Consider the following 21,557-nt stretch of genomic DNA (forward strand, 5'->3'; position numbering starts at 1 on the left):
AGGAATCACCTCTCCAGGTTTAGCCTTGTCTGTCCTGGAACTTGCGCTGTAGACCAGGCTGGCCTCGAATGCACCGAGATCTGTCTCTCAGTCTCCCGAGTGGTGGCGTTAAAGGCGTGCATGCACCACCATTGCCTGGCCAGACTGTACTCATTTAGGGGAAACATATTAAAGAAACATTCTTGGTTTATAAAAGCCAAGAAAAATGCACACAGATTGCAATTTGAAAAGTCAATTACTTTTCCTTATGATAGAAATGATCCATGCTGGCTCTTTATTCTCTCTTGCTCCTGATTTTAGAGAAAAGGTCATTGTAGACCATTAACCTGGGCTCTGGATCTCATCTCCCTCTCTGACCTTGAACTCTTGACTCTTCCCATTCCTCTCATCCACCTAAAACACCTCTTACTTCATTCAGTTAACGAACCTGGAGAAGTCATTTTCCTTAAGACAAACACCTTCTCTTGAACATCACACCCCTGGGATACTGACTAGGAAAATAAAAGCTGAAGTGTCTGCCGTTCTCCCTTAAAATGGCATCTCCCTATTTCCTGTTACTTTCTCACAACACTAGAAACTAAAAACTGGGCTGTGAATAGCATAACAGTGTAGCCTTCCCTCACTCCTGTCAACCATCATTGTCACGGCTCTCACAACACCATGAGTATTGTACTTGGCAATGTGAAGGGAACTCATCAATTTACTTTACATCGTAACTTATATTTTTGTGTTCTTTTGTTTCATGAGTTCATGAAAGGAGGCCAATTGGCATTTATTTCAGTGTCCCCAGAAAAGAAAATTTCATATTAGGTATTCAGTTAAGTGCTGAGTGGCAGAAAAGGGGACCAACAGCTGTTGAAGCATGACCACGTGCCAGCTGTTCTCACCCGTTACTATACTCCCAAGATGAGGAAACAGAAGCTTGCAGCCTTCAAGGAACTTGCCTTGAATCACAGAACTACTTACTGTCTGAACTCAAATTCAGATATGCTTGATTTCAAAAGTCCTTTCCCCATGCTGTCTCTGTTACCTCTTGCTCTGAGTTCAAGCTCTGTCCCTACCTGAGCTCTGGGGCCTCCCAACAAACAGCACATCCTTCTGATTCTTCTGCCTCCATTAAAGAAAATTATGCCCATGAATGGATCCAACTTGAGACACATTATCCAGGCTTCTTCTGACTCCGTTGCTTGGCTTTGCTCACCTTTCTCGCCCATTCTCATCTGTTACTTGCCCAATATTGTTTATCAAGTGATTTACATGCATTAGACTTCTATTTAAACCTCAAGCAGTGGTTTAAGCAGAGTAAGCGGCAGAGCTCACAGCACAGAGTCTCACTGTGATATAGTAGTTATCTTTGTGATTCTACTTTTCAAAATTTCCCTTGTGAGTTTGTTTTTAATGGTTTCTTAATGAACTTCTCCACAATTCTCTCATTGGCCCTATGGTCACCCTTTCCCACAGAATCCATGGTTGGAACTACCTCTCACACGCTCTCACTATTCAGATCTACGCCCGGTCATGACCTATCCTGAATGGATTCCTCTGGGCGTCTTACTGGCACTAGTACTTGGCATGAAAAAATGCTTTGCTTTTAAGTGCTCTTCCTTACATTCATTATATAGTCACATCATCCAGTTACCCAAACCAGAAAACATGGTGACAGTCTAGATTTCTCCCTCTCCTTTGCCCCTAGAATTCAATTAATCACCAAGTTGTGCTAATGAAACCTCCCAAACATTTCTTAAATCTTTTCCTCATCTCTATCCCTACTTCAAGTTCTTTCCCCCACTTTCCTGATATATTGCAACTGTCTCCAGCCAGCGGGGCCTCTTTAAATCATCCTGAGTCATCTCACTGGAACACAGATCTGACCACGTCACTGCCCTTCTATGACTCAGCCTTGCTAACAGGTACAGTCGCAGTTCTTTAACATGACATTTGAGATTTACTGTGGCTAAGAGCTAAACTGCTTGGATTGAATCTCAACTTTGATACTGTGAAACCCTGGACCAAGTGTCCAGTATCCCTGTCTCCATTTCCTACTTGTGTTATAATTGTGAGGATTAAGATACCCATGTAAGACACCTAGGATGGTGCCTGACATTTTTAAGTGCTTGCTAATTGTCAGCTGCTGCCAATATCATGTTTGTAGTCTTATTTCCTATCTTCAAATCTGTGTTCTAGGAATAGTGTGTTGTTTGTAGTTTCCTAAATGCATCAGCATGTTTCACTGTTCTGAGCCTTTCGATTTTAGTTTCCTTCATTTCCTTTGTTTTCACACATTTTCCTGGCTAATACTCATTTCAGTCTTCAGCTCAGACATCATGTTTACAACATCTTTCCTGACCTCTAACCCACTCTCCAGCCCAAGTCAGACTAATTGGCTCTCTTCTGTGACTTTACAGACTTTCTGCGTGCTTCCAAGCATTTAACACAGCCAATTGAAGCTGTCTGTTTATATGTTTGTCTTTCCTGCTGGGCTGCAAGCTCTTTGAGTAAATGATGGGTCTTTTAATCCTTTGTATCCTCAGTATGTACCATATACAATCTGTTGAACTGAATGGCTTCCCATTTCATTGGGTAACTATTTAGGTAGTCATAATTGTGGTTCATTGGATCAAGGAAGGAATACCTCTCTTTCCATTTCAGTAACCTAGTCTTTCTATCTCACTTCAAGACATCACTCCACTATCCTTTGAAGTGCTTAAGGTAGAAACACTTCCCTCAATATCTGCATAATTCATCAACACATATGTCAATTCTATAACTAAATTGTATCATTCTTTCCATCTTCACTGTCATCAACATTATTTGTCAATTGGCACCAACCTCCCACCTGGTCTCCACACTTCTATTCCTTTGCCTTAGTAGCCCCAACCAACTCCATACAACAAGTAGTTTTTGTGTGTATATTAAATCAAGTAGAATTTGAAAGAGAGCAAGGAAGGTTATATGAATGAGTTTGGAGGGAGGAAAGGGAAGGAAGAAATGGCATAATTATATTATAACCCCAAAAGGTCAACTATTAATCCTGTTAAAAGCCTTCAGTAGCTTCCCAGTCTATTAAGAATGAGATTCAACTATTTGACCCTATAGGATCTGGTTTTTTGTCTATTCCATCTCATGTCTCTGGTCCCTCACCTGTCAGCCCCAGCCACTATAGTCTTTCTTCAATATCCAGAATAAACCAAGCTCTTTCTAGCCTCCAAGTCCATGGACATGACTGCTGTATTAGTTCCTATTCTCACTTCTGTGATGAAATGGCTGACAAAAGCCACCTTAAGGAAGAGGGATATAGTCCATCATGGCCATGGCAGCAGGAGCATGAGGTGGATAGATGTTCATAGTGCTTCCACAGCCAGGCTGCACAGAGAGATGAACACTGGTGCTCAGCTCTCTTCCTTTTCCTTCCTCCCTTCCTTCCCCCTCTCTCCCTCCTTCCTTCTTGGTTTTTCAAGACAGGGTTTCTCTATGTAATAGTCCTGGCTGTCTTGCAACTCACTCTGTAAAACAGGCTAGGCTTGAACTCACAGAGGTCTACTTGCTTCTGACTCCCGAGTGCTGGGATTATAGGCGTGCACCATCACTGTCTGTTGAGCTCTCTTCCTTTTCACTCAGAGACTCCAGAATTTGAGATAGTGCTGTCACATTCAGGATGGATATTTACTCTTCAATTAAATCTTTTTAGATTTTTGTCCTAGAGGTATGTTCATGGTGATTCTAAATCTGGTCAATTTGACAATTAAGATTAGCCATCATGTGCCTCCTAGTTTTTTTGTTGTTGTTGTTGGTGATGGTAGTGTTTTGTCATTTGTTTGTTTTTGTGTGTGTTTAAATCTAGCCAACTTGTTCTCAGCTTTTAAATTCTATTTTTAAATGTCACATTTTCAGAGAGTTCTGTCTTAGTCACCCAATCTAAATCTCTTTGTTAGTATGTGCTCAATAATTACACTTTTATGACACTTATTGCAGTCCAGAATTTTTAAAAGTTACATTTTTTATTAAGTGTGTGTGTGTGTGTGTGTGTGTGTGTGTGTGTGTGTGTGTGTGTGTGTGTGTGTATGTTACAGGGACAGTTTTAGATGTGGACCTGCCCTTCTGCTATGTGTCTCTCTGGGATTAAATTTAGATAGTCAGGTGTGACAGCAAGCACCTTCGCCTGCTGAGCCATTTTGCTGGCACCCAGAATTTCTTCAGCTTATTTTTTACTTGTTATTAAGTATGCCTCTCACACTCAAGTTTAAGTTCCTCATTGTGGGTACCATGTCTCTACTGTTTATCACTGTAGCCCCAGGACTTGTCACAATGTTCACTAGTCCATAGTCACTGAATGACAGGATGAATTTTGAATTAAATCAGTTGAGAAACGCAATCTATATTAATTTTCCTTTGTTGTTTTAGGTAACAAAAACTTTATGTATTTATCTAGCAATTTAATTGTGACTTTTCCTACCATGCTCAGTGTAGCTGAACTTTTTTTTTGGAGACCTAGTCAGTCAAGAAAAAAATAGTTTAAGAAAGTCTGGTATTTAGGCATATGAGTAACTCAAGAATGATAAACGAGCAGTTCTCAACAGAGGGCAACTTTCTTTGCCCCTGAACAACTGGCAATGTCTGGAGATATTCTTAGTTGTTAAATCAGAAAGGAAAAAGCAGAGAATGTGCTACTGGCCTTTAGTGTATAGATGCCAAGGACATTGTTCGGCATCATCACCACCAGAAATGCCAATAGTACTGGCTGGAAAAAAACAAAAAAGAAATAAGACTACCAGCTACTTTGCAAAAACAATAGAATGACCAGTGAGGGGTGTCAGTGTTCTTCTCTAGGATCTTTCTAGCTCAATAATGAAGTATTAACATGCATTCTTGTTTACTAAGACTTACTCTGTTCTTCCACGCAGGTTTCTGCTCATTTTAAACAAAGATTCCATTGATGTGCCAAATGTACCAAAACTCTATGTATGTAAGCGCTTCTCTGGGGAGGGGAGCCATGAGATTGTCAAAGGGGTCTAGGACCACCCAAAAGGCCAAAAACATTGACATGGAAAGACCTTTGTGTGTCTAGTCTGTATCTAAAAACAAGTCATGTTTTATGAAATGTGTGTTCTATAAAATGCTGCTAAGAAAAGTGTCTTGTAGAGCTTCGTGCAGTAGCAGGCAAGTATTGTGAAGGCTAATGTCAGCTTCTTCATAGTTGTCTGGACAACACATTTCTCTGGGGTGTGAGGAGACCTTGAGAGGTAATTTACAGAAGCTCCAATGTAGCATCAGGCACACACTAGATATAAAACCAACATTCTATTTCTTTTCCTAGGATTATTATGAGGCTAGACTAAAGAACTAAAAAGTAATGCACATTGTCTGGCCATTAGTACATGTTTGTTTTTCTGCCATGTATTCTTTACATCAGAATCCTGGGTCCTGTCACTGAAATAAGAGAAAAGAGGATAAGTCTAGAAATGTAACAGCTTTGTGTTTCAGTTGTGGTACTGCTATTTTATTGGCTGATCCTTGGCAAGTTACTTTTCCTGTTGGTAATAGATGGATAATGTCTACCTGGCAAGCATGAGAAGACAAGCATGAATATATGTGAAGGACCTAGTATATACATACATAATTGGTGCTTAATGAATGTTAAAGGGGACAGCAAGGTGGCTTAGTCAGTAAAAGCCCTTGTAGTGCAAGCCTAATGATTCCAGTTTGATCCCTGGAACTTAAATGAAGGTGGAAGGAAAGAATCAGCCCCACAAATTTATCCTTTCACCTCTATAAGCACACTGTGGGACACAACCTCCCATGACACACACGCGTGTGCACGTGCGTGCGTACACACACACACACACAATTTAAAGATCAATGTTAGGCTCCTTTCTCATTAAAATTTCATCAATTCTACCTATATAAAGTCTTTGGATAATACGATAGCTCCCTGAATACTTGATAAAACATAAAATTCAAATATTCACATTCTAGCATTTGTCTTTCCTTAAAGCTATCTTTATTCATATAAGGTGATAATATTTAATTTAGATATGTTTTTTAATGCTTTAGTCAAGTGAGCTGTGAGTATTTTTGCTTTTTTTGAGACAGTGTTTCTCTGTGTAACAGTCCTGGCTGTCCTGGAACTCAATTTGTAGACCAGGCTGACCTCAAACTCCCCTGCCTTTGCCTCCCAAGTGCTGGGATTAAAGGTGTGTGCCACCACCACCCAGCTTGAATTATGAGTTTTACTAAGGGAATTTGGTTAAATTCATAACACATCCAGTATAGCACCATATTCAGGGCTACTCCTGGGTAGCAGGGAACCAGCACTGAGGCTAAGGATGAAACAGGTCCTTGGCTGAGAGGAATTTTATAATGTACTTTTGTTTCTCTGTTTTCACACAGGACCTCACTATGTAGAGTGTCCTGGAGCTCTCTTTGTAACCTCATGTTGACCACATCACAGTCCATCTGTCTCACTCAGTTCCCTAAATGCTGAGAATACAGGGAAGTGCTACCATGGCTGGCTTGTCAGCTTTATTATCAGTACCAATATCTATTTTGTGTAGGTGCATAAATGCACAGATGTTTGTGTGTACAGGCCACAAATCAACCTTGGGTGTCATTCCTCATGAGCTATCTACTTGTTTTTTGAAACAGGATCTCTCACTGGGACGTGAGACTTACTTAGTCAGGTAGGGTGGCTGGCCAGTGATTCCCAGGGATTTGTCTCTCTACCCTCCAATTGTTTGCTACTGGTAACACATGGCTTTTTGCATGGCTCTGGGCTTGAACTTAAGACCTCATGTTTATATGACAAATACTTTCCTTATTGAAATATCTTCCTAGCCCTTCTAGAATTTGTTGAATGCTTATTATACTTCAGTTATCTTTCCAAAGCACTTTACTTTTGACAATATGATTACTTTGCATATTAACTTCCATATTATGGGTGAAGAAATTTAGGCAAATGTTGGTTAAATAATTTGTTAATTGTCTAGTATATATTGGTACTACAATTCCTTCCTGGAGCTAATCAACAAAAGTACACCTGCCGGATAAATAAACAGTTTCAGTGGGTTGTGTAATTACAAACAATTAACTTTTTAAAATGACCTATATGTGTGGGGAGACTTCAAAAGGTATCAGAAAGTAAACAATGAACAGTAAGACTGAACTACTGGCTTCTGTTAATGATAAAATTAGCTTCTAGAAGACTAATCCTTATGATAAAATTTTTGAAAGTTTAAGAAACCATTCAAAACCAGGAAGAAAAAGAGATAATTCTACTACTGAAAAGAGAGAATCACATTGAAGAGTCATATTTTAGGCATTTGGTATGTGCTCAGGCACAAAATTGCCATCCATCACTGTAGAGTTTCGTGTTGTCATAGTTTTATAAAACTATTCAAAACCTAAAAGTCTCAAGACAACTTCATTAGTTGTAAAGATAATCAGGAAATTTTGGCTTCAATGAGAATGTCAATATCAAGACAATGAACATGGCAGAATTATTTAATAAGAACTTTAAGGTAGTCATCACAAAAATGCTACAGTTAGCATTTATAAACACACTAGAAACAAAAAGAAAAAACAATTAGCAATAAAATAATAAACAATTGGAAATTTTACAATTAAAATTACAATAACCCAAATAAACACACTAAATGAGCCAAATAGAGTAATTGAGATAACAGAGAAAAGAGTTAGTGAACTTGAAAGCAAGATAGTGTACAGGCTGAACAACAGAGAAAATAAATAGACTGCGGAAAATGTCTTAGGTTAGTGGCATAAGAACATCAGAGTTCCAGAGGAGAAAGAAAAAAATCTTGAAAGCAATTAGAGGGAAATCATGTACTACTCATAGGGGAATACCAGCTTGAATGACAGGGTATTTTCTCATCCAAAGCTATGGATACAAGAGACACATTTGCTGAAATAAAAGGATTACCAACATACAATTTTATACCCAGTGAAAATATCCTTTAAGAAAAAAAGGGAAATTAAGACACACTCAAAAGAAAAAAATAAAGAGAATTTGCTGACCAATCTGCTCTAAAAGAATGGGGGAAATACTCTCTAAATAGAAAAATGCGAAGGAAGAAATAGTTGAGCATTTGGAAGGAAGAAAGGAAAACAGAAATAATAAAATTTGTACTTAATGGTTGAAATAAAAATTATAGTACTATATCATATTGTTCTCAATAGATTTAGAAAAAAACTATTTTATGTTATAAAGGGAAGAGGGAAAGAGAACATGGAAGGAGGTAAATTTTTTTTCATTTAACGTGACTAAACAGCAATATAAGGAGACCGTGTTGTTATGTGTATATAACCTAGTAACCAACCCAAATGCTACAAAACCACACAAATTGACTAACAGGTAAAATGACATTCTTTAAAAATAGCATACATGAGGTTGGGTGTGGTAGACCATGCCTTTAATTCCAGTAGAGGCAAGTGATGGAGTTTGAAGCCACCCTGGTCTATAGAGTGAGTTCCAGGACATCCAGAGAAACCCTGTCTCAAAAAAAATGTGTGTGTGCAGAGTCGGGAACAGCTGGCAACTAATGAGTTAGAGAGTTATGTACCTATCAATAAAACAAATTTGAAGGCTGGAAACATGGTTCAATGGATAAATATGCTTGTCATGCAAGCCTGGTGACTTAAATTCAATCCCTGGAACCCATAAAATAAAGGTGAAAGGAGAGAACCAACTCCACAAAATTGCCCTCTGACATCCACATATATGTGAATATACACAATGATAAAAATAAAATTAGAAAACCTCATTCTTGCAACTCTAAAAATGGTCTAAATGTTTAAACTAAGGAACCAAGATTGATAGAATACATTCAAATAAAATTATATTCAGAAATAAACGTATTTCAACTATAATGACAACTCAGTGGTTATTCAGAGGCACTGGGTTCCAATTCTAGCCAAAAAACAAACAACAAAAACAAAAAACCCCTTTAAATATAATGACATAGGAAGATTGAAAGAAAAACAGCATATTTATTTCTATTTAATTTTACCATGTGTATACCATCACATAGTCCAGAAACACTGCATCCATCCACCCCAAAGAAATCTCCTTTATGTTACACTGCTTACCACAGGCTCCACATTCTCTGTCCCACCCCATCTCTCATCCATGAAAATAATTAGTATGATTTTCATTTGTAGGATTTTTTTTACCACTTAGACATGATATAAATAGAATCATGCAGTATATGGCATTTTTGCTTTATTATGCTTAATTAGCATGTAAAGTAGTGAATTTCAGTGTGACATTTTTTACACATATGTATCATTATTCTTTGTTCTTTTTGGTTTTGTATTAGTATTGGTTTTCAAGATGGTTTTTCTGTGTAGCTTTGGCTGTTCCTGGAACTCGCTCTGTAGACCAGGCTGGCCTTGAACTCACAGAGGTCCACCTGCCTCTTGAGTGCTGGGTTTAAAGGTCTGTGCTGCCACCATCACCCAGAGTTATACTTTGTTCTTATTTGCTCTCCCTGCCATGCCCTCTTCTGCTGTTTTTTCCTCCCCCAAGTCGTCCCTCCTTCTGCTTTCTTTTTAATGCTCATTGGTGTGAGGGTGTCAGATCTTGGAGTTACAGACAGTTGTGAGCTACCATGTGGGTGGTGGGAATTGAACCCGGGTCCTCTGGAAGACCAGTCAGTTCTCTTGACCACTAAGACATCTCTCCAACCCCTTCTCTCCTCCTGTTTTCATGTCAGACATGTTCCATTAATTTTTCTTTTTCCTACTCCCTTTAGATCTCTCTCCTATACAGACCCTGTTCCGTCATATATGTATATACATGCATATAAACCCATATGTACATAAATGCATATTTAAATTGAAATTTACATTATGCATGAAAGAAAACATTATATATTTGGGTCTGGTTAATTTCACTTCACACGAGTTCCATGCTCTTTCCTGCAAGTGTTATAATTTCATTCTCTTTTACAGCTGAATACAATTCTTTGTAACATATGTCACATTTTCTTTATCCATCTATTGATAAGTATGTTGATCTTGTGAATAGACCACCTATAAACATGGGCGTGCAAGTATTGCTGTGGTATGTTGATTTGGGGTTCTTTGGCTGTACATGCAAGTGTGGTATATCTATCTCAGCCATATGGGAGTTGTATTTTCAAGCTTTAAAAGGAACTTCCATACTGATTTCTACATTGATTACCCCAGTTTATATTTCCATCACCCATATCCTCACCAGCATTTGTTCTTACTTATTTTCTTGATAGGAGACATCTTGAGTGGAATAAGATGGATTCACAAAGTTTTAATTTACATTTTCCTGCTGCCTAAAGATATCAAACCATTTCAAAATATATATCGGACATTTCCATTACTTTTGGTGTGTATGTAAAGGTGTGTGTGTGTGTGTCTGTGTAGGCCAGAGGTCAACCTTGGGTATCGTTCCTTTGTAGCTGTGCACCCGGTAGTTTTGAGACAGTCTTTCACTGGGACTTGGGACGCATTGATTTGGCCAGTGAGTGAGGCCCAGGGATCTGTATTGCTGGCTTTATATGTGGGCACTGGGGATAAAACTCAGATACTCATGCTTGCATGGCAAGTACTTTATCAATTGAGCTATCTCCTACTTCTGGACTTCTTCTTTTGAGACAACTCATTTATTGGTTGAATTATTTGCTTTTTTCTCTATGTGTTTAAATTTCAGCACCTTTCTAGATTATAGATATTAAGACCCTGTCTGGTATGTAGTTGGGAAAGATTTCTATCTCATCCCATAGGCTGCTGCTTCACTATGGAGAGTATTATTTTGTTGTGGAGAGGATTCATAATTTCATTCAATCCCATTTTTCAATTCTTGGGGCTATCTTGTGCTACTGGAGTCCTTTTGAAAAAGTTCTTGCCTATGCCTGTATTTTGAAAGGTTTTACTTAATGTTTTCCTCTGGTAGTTTAAGCGTTTCAGGTTTAAAATTAAGGTCTTTGATCCATTTCTAATTGATTTTTGTACAGGATGAGCAATATCAATCTAATATTCTTCTTTTACATGTGGATATACAAAATTTACCAAATACCACTTATTAAATAGACTGTCTTGTTTTAAACAATGTGTTTTCCGACAGTTTGCCAAAGATTAAGTGGCTATAGTTGTATGAGTTTATTTTTGGGTCTGCTGATCTATATTTTTGCTTTTGTGTTTATTAATGCCATGCTGTACTTGTTACTATGATGCTGTAGTACAATTTTAGGTCAGATCTTTAGGTCAGAGTGGCTATTTGTGATTAGTTTAATTCCCTTTTGGCCCATCCAAATTATTCCATACATCAACAGTTCACTGGTTTCTGCTGCTGAATAGTATTCCATCGCATAGATGGATCATAATCTATTTAACCATGTATATATTACAAGACATTTGGGTTGCTTCCAATTTGGGCTATTTATTTATAGTTTATGCGGATGTAAGTTTTCATTTCTCTGGGAACAATGCCCAGGAATGTAATTACTAGATTATATGGTTTTAAAAACAGTTGTTTTTTAAAGGAACAGACATTAATATATCCCTTGATTACTATTGACATATTATATTTTTAAAATGTTAATTTAAAATTTTAATTGACAGATAATAGTAGTATATATTTATAGGCACTGCAGTGTATATAATACATGTACACAGTGTGTAATGATAAAATAAGGGTAATTAGCATTTTCATCTCTTTCAACATTCATCATTTCTTTGAAGTGAGAGCATTCCAATTCCTCTTTTCTAGTTCTTTAGAAATATATAATAAATTGTTGTGAACTGAAGTCACCCTACTGTGCTGTTGTTGGCTGAACAAAAGAAGATGAAAAGCACTGCTTTTTCAAACCAATGCTGCAACATGTATTTTTATAGAAGCCAAAAATGATGAGGCTGAAACATCCATGAGGAGTCTGACTCATGGAAAGAAGGGATTTACTTTAAAGAAACTGGGTGAAATTATAAATAATAAATGGAAATATGATAGAAGTTATTTTTGTTACTAATTTACCATATAGTTTCATGTGGAACAGATTTTTTTGAATATCTATAATTCATCATTTAGGTTATAGCATTTTCAGACCATTCATAAAGTAAAATGAATGTGTGTGTGTGTGTGTGTGTGTGTGTGTGTGTGTGTACACATGTATATTTGAAACAGAGTCTAAGTTGTTGGTCCAGAATAGCCTAGAACTGGTTGTGTAGGCCAGGCTAAACCTGAACTTGAAACAATCCTCCTGCCTCAGCTTCTCGAGTGCTTGAATTCTAGGTGTGAACTACCATGCCTGGTTAGGAGTTGAGTATTTTAAATGTGGCTATTATAAGCTCATTAAAGCTAAAACTCACTAAGCATGATAGCTCAAGAGACAAAGACAGGAGAAACTGTTACAGAGTTGAGGTCATCTTGGTCTACATAGCAATTCCAAACCAGTCAAGTTTATGTAGTGCAACCCTGACTTAATAGAAAAAAAAACAAATAAATAAACAGTAACATTGTTACCACTTTTTGAACTAGAACTGAAAAGACCACTGAAGCATCTTATGAATAAGTCATTTATTGATTGGAAAACTTCAGGTGTCAAACTCAGAGGCCAATAAAGCCTTGAACAGTTGACACTGCTTACTGCCTACTGGATGAAAAGTTACTGAAAATACTCAAGGTACTGTCTTTTCTCAATGGCCCAGTAGCTTGTTGATTGAAACATTTAACTGCGAGCATGGAAATTTATATAGCAAACCATTTTCTGAACTATATTCTTACCAACACACCCATGTCAGTGTGGCTTGATCTGCTGTTCTGATTATATCACATGGTATCAGTACTAAATAATTCTAGCAGAAGACTTTCTTTTATGTGAATGACTGGAAACAAATAGAAGTGGTACTACAATAGTCAAAGTGCTCAATAACTTGTTTGAAGCTTATGGTTTATGTTGGAACAATGCTGTTTATACTCACATGGCAGTTCAAAGGCAGTGGTGAGGAAAACTGTTGGCACCATGTACGGATTAAGGCAGTAGCAGCAAGCATACCACTGGGGACTGTATTCTCTACTGCCATAAACTCATAGTAAAAAAATCTAACTTTATTTGAGAATGTCTTTGTTGAAGAACTAAAATTGTTCATTTTATTAAGTCTTGCTGTAAGCTTTGGTATTCTATGAGAGAAAATAGGCAGTATAGTAAGGTGCTTTTGGTAATGACCGTAGTGCAATGGTTGTCTTGATAATGCACATCTGCGGTTAAGTCTTCATGGTATACTTCTTTTGCCCAAAAGAACAACTGATGGATTATTATGATTCAATATTATGATTAAATATTTGGATATCTGGCAAATGTTTTCTACAAAATAAAGTGAGTCTATAATTTCACGGTAAACAACTGATGTATTTGTTGCCAATGATAACAAACTCATGGCTTTTAGTGAAACTATTATTTCTGAGAACTTGGTTCTGCCACTTTGAGCTTGACAGTGTTTCAAAACTTAAGCTTCCCCCAGTGAATTTGATGATGATATCAATGTTTTTTATGCTGCATAAAATGTGTGAACATTTTGAATGTTTTTGTAACTCAGTGAACTGATATTTTCCAAATACTATATATAAGAGGGGTCAAATATCTATCCAAAATACAGATTTAACCTAACAGTATGTAAAAATTCATTGAGATGCCTTCAGAATCCATACTGTATTTAACCTTAAAGAAACTACCTTCTGGCCAGGCGTTGGTGGCGCACGCCTTTAATCCCAGCACTTGGGAGGCAGAGGCAGGCGGATCTCTGTGAGTTCAAGGCCAGCCTGGTCCACATAGCTAGTTCCAGGACAGTCTCCAAAACAATACAGAGAAACCCTGTCTCGAAACCCCCCTCCCCCCCAAAAAAACCTACCTTCTGTAGACTTTTGGTGCATTCAAGAAATTCACATAATTATCAGAAAAGATTATTAAAACATTCCTTCCTTTTTCAGATAAATATTCCTTCCTTTTCATCTGCAAAGCTGCATTTTTATCATATACTTTAACTAGAACAATGTTAACGTAGATTGAAGAAGAACTGTTACCTACTAAGCCAGACAGTAAAGAGATGGGTAGAAGTCTATAACATTAGCATTTCTTCTCATGGGATTTCTTTAAGTCTTAGAAAATAATTCCTTTTCATCAAAACATGTTATTTACAGTATGAAAAATTTAAATTATTATCTTATTTTAAGCAAATTAGCAAATAGTTTAAAATAAAAATATAACTGACCATTTAAAGCAAAACAAATAACAATGCATAAAAGAGTTCACAATGTTAAAAAAGAAGTATCTGACTATAATAATAGAAAGGAAAAGGAGAAAGGGAAGAACATTGCTGTATGTGAAGCAAAGTAACAATATTTGAAAGTAAACTCTAAATAAAAGTTAATGCTTGAGCCAGTAAAATGGCTCAAAGAGTAAAGGTGCTTGCCACCAATCTGATGACTTCGGTTCAATCCCTGGGATACACATGGTGGAAGGAGGAGAATAGAGTTTTCCTAATTTGTCTCCTGAATTCCACGTGTGCATGCACCCTGACATGTGCGCGTGCACACACACACACACACACACATCCACACACACACAATATAATAATAATAATAATAATAATAAATTATGGTGTAAAAGCCAAATCAACTATAAAAAAGTCAAACCCAATTATATCTAGTAAGCAAGTAATGGGATAAAACAAAAATCCTAAAACAGTATTTAGCTTTATATCCACCTTCCTACTTGTTTTCCACTTGTTTTATCCATTCTTTGTCCATTTCTTTTGAATTAAAATTAGCATGTACAAGGTCCTAGGTTCTAACTCTAGCACCACAAAACAAACAAAAACTCCCAAATCATTTCATTCAAAAGAAAGGGATAGGGCCAGGTGTGTTGGTATATGCCTTTAATCCCAGTATAGGATTAAAAAGCATGAGGATCAAAGGAGGCAGAGAAAGGAGGCTGTCTGTGAGTTTGAGGCTAGCCTAGTCTACAGAGTGAGTCCCAGGACAGTCCAGGCTATATGTAGAAACCCTAAGAAGAAAGGAAGGAAGGAAGGGCAGGACAGAGGGAGGGAGAGACAAAAAGCAAATGAGACCAACAGAAAACAATCAGGAAGATAGATATAAAGCTAAATATATAAACTGGTTCAAGTACAGCAATTAATAGGCAGAAATTATCATACTTGATTATGATAGCATCACTATAGGCTGTCAATATAAATCTAGTACATATATGAAGGTGCTGATATGTTAAAAGTAAAAGGACAGAAAAAGATTTATCATGCAAGCACTAATAAAGAAATGTGTGGCAATATCTAAATTGGATGAAGTGGAATTCAAAATAATGATGATAACCAGAGATAAAGAGAGATATCTCATAATAATAAAAGAGATAACTCATCAAGAAGACATAACAACTCTCAGTGCTTATGCATCTAATAGCAAGCTTTCAAAGGTATATGAAGCCCAGGTTAACAGAACTTAAAAATAGTGAAATTATTTTGGAAATTTCAGCTCTCTCAGCAATTGACAGAACAAACAATAAAAATTCAGTGGTTATATAGAAGATGTAAACCACATTCTCAGTCAATGTGACTTAGTTGATAATGATGGAAGTGTCATTCCACAACAGCAGACCACATGTTCTTTACAGATTATATAGAAAACATTTTCTAAGATAAATCATATGTGACCCATGAAAATTTTCAATAAACATAAAAGAATTGAAATGATGTAGAGTTTGTTGTCTGGTAACAACAAAATTAAATAAAAATAAAATATAGGGGCTAGAGAGATGGCTCAGTGGTGAACTTCACTTGTTGCTTTTGTAGAGGACCTGGGTTCAGATCTTAGCACTCACATGGTGGTTCACAACCACTGAAACTCCAGATTGTAAGAACCAGAGGATTAGGGATTTGCTGTGAGAATGTGGCTCTTAGGATTGTCAGACGCTGTACCCATAAAGTCTCCCTAACATGACTACCCAAGTGTGAGCTGAACAAGATGACAACAATAGACATGCTAATGTGAATAGTGGAGAGTCCACAAAGCCTCAACCCTACACAAAGAACTCCAGGCAACTAAGGAAAGCTGAGAGCAGGAGAGATAGTCTTCTCCAGGGAAGAGAATACCAACTGGTTATCCAACACCAATGGTCAGCCCTAAAAACACACATACAATTGATACAGACTGAGCAGGTTAGATTTAGGAATACATGCATATATACATATATAATGTAATAAGAATTAGTGAAAAATCGAGGTTAACAAATTTAAAAGAAACCAAAGGAGTATATGGGAGAATTTGGGAGTAAAAAGAGGAACGGGAAAAGATGTAAAAATAACTATATGGAAAAGCTCTTAAATATTTGAGAGTCAATTAAAGATAAAGCCTCTATTTTTAAACTAAGTCATATGTTAAAGGAGAAAATATTTTGTAGCACATGAAAAATTTAAAAATGTATTAAAATCTGCAAGAAGCATCTAAATTGGTGCTTACATAGAAATTCATAGCTCAAAATGCTTATATTAGACAAAAACATAAAAAATCAATGAGCTAAGTTTTGTTTTGAGACAGGTTCTCACTATTTAGCCTAGCCTTAAACTTGCTTTGTAGACCAGGCTGACCTTGAACTCACAGAGATCCATTTGCCCTGCCTTCCAAGTGTTGGTTGGGATTAAAGGCATGCACCATCTTACCTGACCCAATGAGCTATGTTTCCATCATAAGAAACTAGAAAAAGAACTAAAAAACAACATAAAAAAGGGACAAGGGAGAAAATAACAGAAATTGAAAAGAAAAATGAAGTCTATGAAATTCTCTGAAAAAAAAGCACCACAAGCCTGACATTTTGACACACACTTACAATTTCATTACTAGGGAGGGGGTGGTTGGAGGGTCAGAAATTCAAGGTCATCCTCAGCTACATAGTAGGTTAGGTTATCTTAGGCTCTGTGCAGCCTTGTTTCTTACACATGCAAAAGCAAGGGCTGGTGGATTATTCAGTTGGTAAAGTGCTTGCCAGGCAAGCATAAAGACTATGTTTAATTTCCAGTACCCATGTAAGAGCTATTATGTACTGACAAGCCAGTGTTGGGGAGGCAGAGACAATAGGATCTCTGGGGCTTGCTGGTCAGCCAGGCTAGCCAATCAGTTAGTCCCAGGTTCAGAGAGAACCCTTTTCTCAAAAAAATATGGTGGGAAGTTAATTAGACAATTCCAACTCACTTTCACACAGGTGTATCCACTCTCATTGGCGCGCACACACAACCATGTACACATACACAAAAGAAAAAGAAAAAACTACACTTCAGGGAACTTGATATACCATGCATTGTTAATAATAATAATAATAATGAATAGAAGTTATCAATGCCTCAAATGAGAGAAGGGGCATCCCTACAGATCTGTAGATATTTAAGACAATAGTAATGGGTAAAGGAATAAATTTCTTGAAAGACAAACTACCAATGTGGAATCAAGAAATGATCATCAATCTTAATAGACATAAAACATTACAAATCAAAACTTTCCCATAATGAAAAGTCTAGGCTCAAAGGTTTTCAAAACCAGTGAATTCAATTAAACAGTTTAGAAAGCCATCATATCCATCCTATACAAACTCTTTCAGAAAGCATAAGAGGAGGTGACGTTTTTTCCAAGTAATGTTTATAAGATAACTATTGTTCTGATATCAAAACCAGATAAATACATTGCAAGAAAACAACAGGCCAACATTCCTCATCAAGACACAATAACCCTTGACCAAATTTCAGCAAACTAAATAAACAAGATAAAATACATCATGACCACGTAGGTCTTATCCCAGGAATGCAGTTATTTTACATGAAAAAAATCAGTGCAAGTCACTATTCGAATGCAATGATGGATGCTAGATGATTTTAGTAGATGAAGTATTTTAGTAGATGAAGAGGAAGCATTAAAGAAAATTCCATATTCATTTGTGAGAAAAACACCTTTAATTAGAAATAAAAGAGAACTTTCTTTTCTTAATAAAGAATATGCTTGGGGGGAAAACGCTATGGTTAACATCACACTTTACAGGGAAAAATTAACTACTTTCTCTCGTTGAATAGGAACAAGCAAAGGTAAGGATGCTGACAGTATTCTCACTCAACAGTGTACTGATGCTCTTAACCCACAGTTACAATCAGTGGTGCAGTAAGACAAGAAAAGAAGAAAGAAAAGGCATAAAGACTGTATAAGGCAACTTAAAATTCCAAATTCATGGATGAAATGCTCATGTACAAGGAACACGCTAAGTAGTTACAGAAAAAGCAAGGAACATGGTTATATTATTCAAGATCAATATTCTACTTAAGATCTATATTCTGGCAACAATCACTTAGAAACCACTTAGGATATTCCATGCACAAAAAATCAGTACAATGAAATAACTTAAGACTAAATTTAACAAAATTTGTGTAAGGCCTGCTTACTGAGGAGTTTAAATTAAAATTTGAAATTTAAGGCTATATAAGTAAATGGGTTAAAAAATTAGATTAAGTATTAAGACATTATTACTCATAAAAATACATATGAATTCAGTGGATTATATCAAAAGACCTTTACATTAGTAAAATCAATTTATATAAATCAATTTATTTTAATGGGTACTTGTATTTTTAAATACGAACAAGATACTTTCCTAAGCATGTTATCAAACGCAGTCTGGTGGAGTATTTTTTTGTTAATAAAGCTGATGATTATGTGTATTAAGTTGGCGCTCAAAAAGTTACTTCAGATTTCAGGTTTTGGATTATAAATGTTCAATCTGTCCATAAAACTGCTTTACTCAAACTCAGATCATGGGACTAGATTACAGACTACTTTCCAAGTAATAGTGCTACTTATCCATGTACTGGCCTTTAATGGGTTCAGGTCATGTTTGGGCTTCCCCATGGTAGAGTTTCAGGGCCCAATCATACATGCATGCTCCATTTCGCTCAAGCTTCTTGACTTCATGCTTGCCTGTCTAACCTGGATTCCCAATTCCTAGGCTGATGTCAACTCCCTGATTGCTGGCTTTACGTTGCATTTAAAATCACTGAACCATCTCTTTGGCCCCAAGTTAGTTTTCTAAAAACCACATTCATCTTTTTTTTTCAGAGAAAAATATATACAGGTTCACCTGGGCAGCATTTAAGGCTCTTCATATCTGGTCATAGTTACTACTAAAGCCCCAAGCATTCCTATTCTCTCATATATTCTGTGTTATACACATAGTACATTTCTTACTGTTCTTTACCATTTCTGTCTCCTTTGTGTATTGTACAGACCATCCTCTCAATCAATTAGGAATAATCAGCTCAAAGTTTCAGGGTCTTACTGGTTGGTCCTGGAACACGTTATCCTTGAACTTGTGATCCTCCTGCCCCAGCCTGCTGAGTGCTAGGATTACAACTGTGCACCAGCACTCTCAGCTTAGGTCAATGGTCTGTTAAAAGAGTTCCCTTTTCCTCCCTGCCTGTCCTGGATTTGAACACACTGCTTTGTTGTCTCAATTAGAGGGCAGTATTTTTGAGAACACTGGGTTTACTTTGTTTGTGAATTACCTGAATTCAGATCTGAAAACATCCTGGCAAGTAGTAGGGGTTCTGTGAATAGCTGTTCAATGAATAAGGGAGTAAAGGAATAGCTCAAAAAGACTTGGTTTATTTAGGCTAAAGGGTTTTGAAACTCACGGGGATTGCAGCTAAACCCAGGAAGACAGCACAGAAGTGGGAAAAGGGCATGAGGAGGAGGCAGAGGAGGAGGAGGAGGAGGAGGAGGAGGAGGAGGAGGAGGAGGAGGAGGAGGAGGAGGAGGAAGAGTATCATCCTAAGAGATGGAAGCACAAAGTCCAAGAATGAGAGCAGAGATAATGAGAAGGTCAGCTGGGCCATAGCTGACTGTTGCAATAGCTTGGCCTTGTGACTGTGCTGACTGTATTTCTCAAGTCCCCTTTTGGCTCCCGGAGGGCAGGGTATTTTGTGCTCTCCTTTGTGCTCTTCATAGTTGATGCACATCTCCATAGTCACTGTTTCTACCATCTTCTCATTACTCTGAAAAAATTATGTGTGAGGGTATTTTGCTTGCATATATGTCTATGCACCATTGATATGTCTGGTGTCTGTGGAGGCCAGAAATATGTGTCAGATCCCCGGGAACTGGAGTTATAGATGGCTTTAAGCTACCACATGGGTGTCTTCAAACCTGGGTCTTCAGTCGTTAAGACCACTAAGCCACCTATCCAGTCCCCACCTTTTTTGTTTTAAAACTAAGATGAGTTCTCCTAAGAGGCCCAGCCTGGCCTGGAACTTGCTGTGTAGCCCAAGCTGGCTTCAAACCCACAGTCCTTCTGCTTTAGTGTCCAGAATGCTGAGATTATAGGTCTGGATGAGCCTGCCTGTCTAGCCTTAGAGCCCCTGCATTACCATTATCTGTGTACCAGCACAGCTCCCCAGGTATACGTTCCTGCTCCAGTCACATGAGATAAGGGATAAGGTCTTCCTGACCTTTGCATCTTTTAAGACACTGAGAGTAGTATGGTTCCCACCAAATACTTGATACACAGAAAATATTTTTATCTACCAATTGTTGACTTAATTGCAGAAGACCACAAGGATATTTGTGCGCAATTGTGTATTGTGACACCAAACTTATATATTCCTTCATACTGTGTGGTCTATTTTTGGCAATTTTCATTAAAATGACATCTCATTGTACATGAATACTGTCGTTTCAATTTTCTCCTTTGTTCCTTTTTGGATGACTCATATCTCTTATACCAGAAGAATATGACAGAAGGGATTCACAAAGGGTTTGGACAAATTTATGAATGACAGAGTCATAAACGTCTGGGTATAAGAAGCATGGAACATGCAAAAGGGAAGTAAGAACTTGCATTTCTGAAATGTCTATTAGGTGCCGTGAACTGTGTCTCAGGAACTTGACACACTTTACATCTCATTTAATCTTGTAGAATGAATCTATATAAAGACAGAGCATCTCAATCCATAAGGCTACACCTACATCTGTTCACACACATAGTTTCTCCAGGTACCAAAGGCAATATTCGTGTTTATTAAAATTTTATCACTCTTTTAATACAGATGAATCATTAGATTGCTTTTGTTTCTGAGGAATACAACACTCACTCTCAATTCAGACTTCTACAGCTTATGGCTGCTTTCTGACATAACTTGATCAGTTTTTAGAGTCCCAGTGCTCTAAATTACAATGCAATCTGAGATATTCCCACAGCAATAACAGCAATTACATTTGTTCACAGCACTTACCTTTATATTTCATTAAGCTTCCAAATACTGAATAAAGGTAAGTCAAGTCAAGAAAAGAGACTTCCATTAACCCTGACACTGGCAAATTGTCTCAAATTACAGTGTGCCTTCTATTTGTATTCTAGACATATTGAGTGGTTTCTCTGAGTTACATATTATACCTCACCTATGGTTAGAGGAAAATTGGAAGCAAATTAGTTTAAGTTACTTCTAATTTAAAAAAAATAATAGTGACTTCATAAAGC

General features: G+C 37.2%; 1 protein-coding gene across 3 annotated transcripts in view; it reads right to left on the minus strand.

Moving 5' to 3' along the window:
* The window catches only part of Hdac8 (histone deacetylase 8), a 226,750-nt gene that overhangs the window by 100,886 nt on the left and 104,307 nt on the right, over nucleotides 1-21,557 (minus strand). The gene's annotated exons all lie outside the window — the stretch shown is intronic.

Source organism: Mesocricetus auratus, unplaced genomic scaffold, assembly GCF_017639785.1.
Source record: "Mesocricetus auratus isolate SY011 unplaced genomic scaffold, BCM_Maur_2.0 Super-Scaffold_100003, whole genome shotgun sequence".
NCBI lineage: Eukaryota > Metazoa > Chordata > Mammalia > Rodentia > Cricetidae > Mesocricetus > Mesocricetus auratus.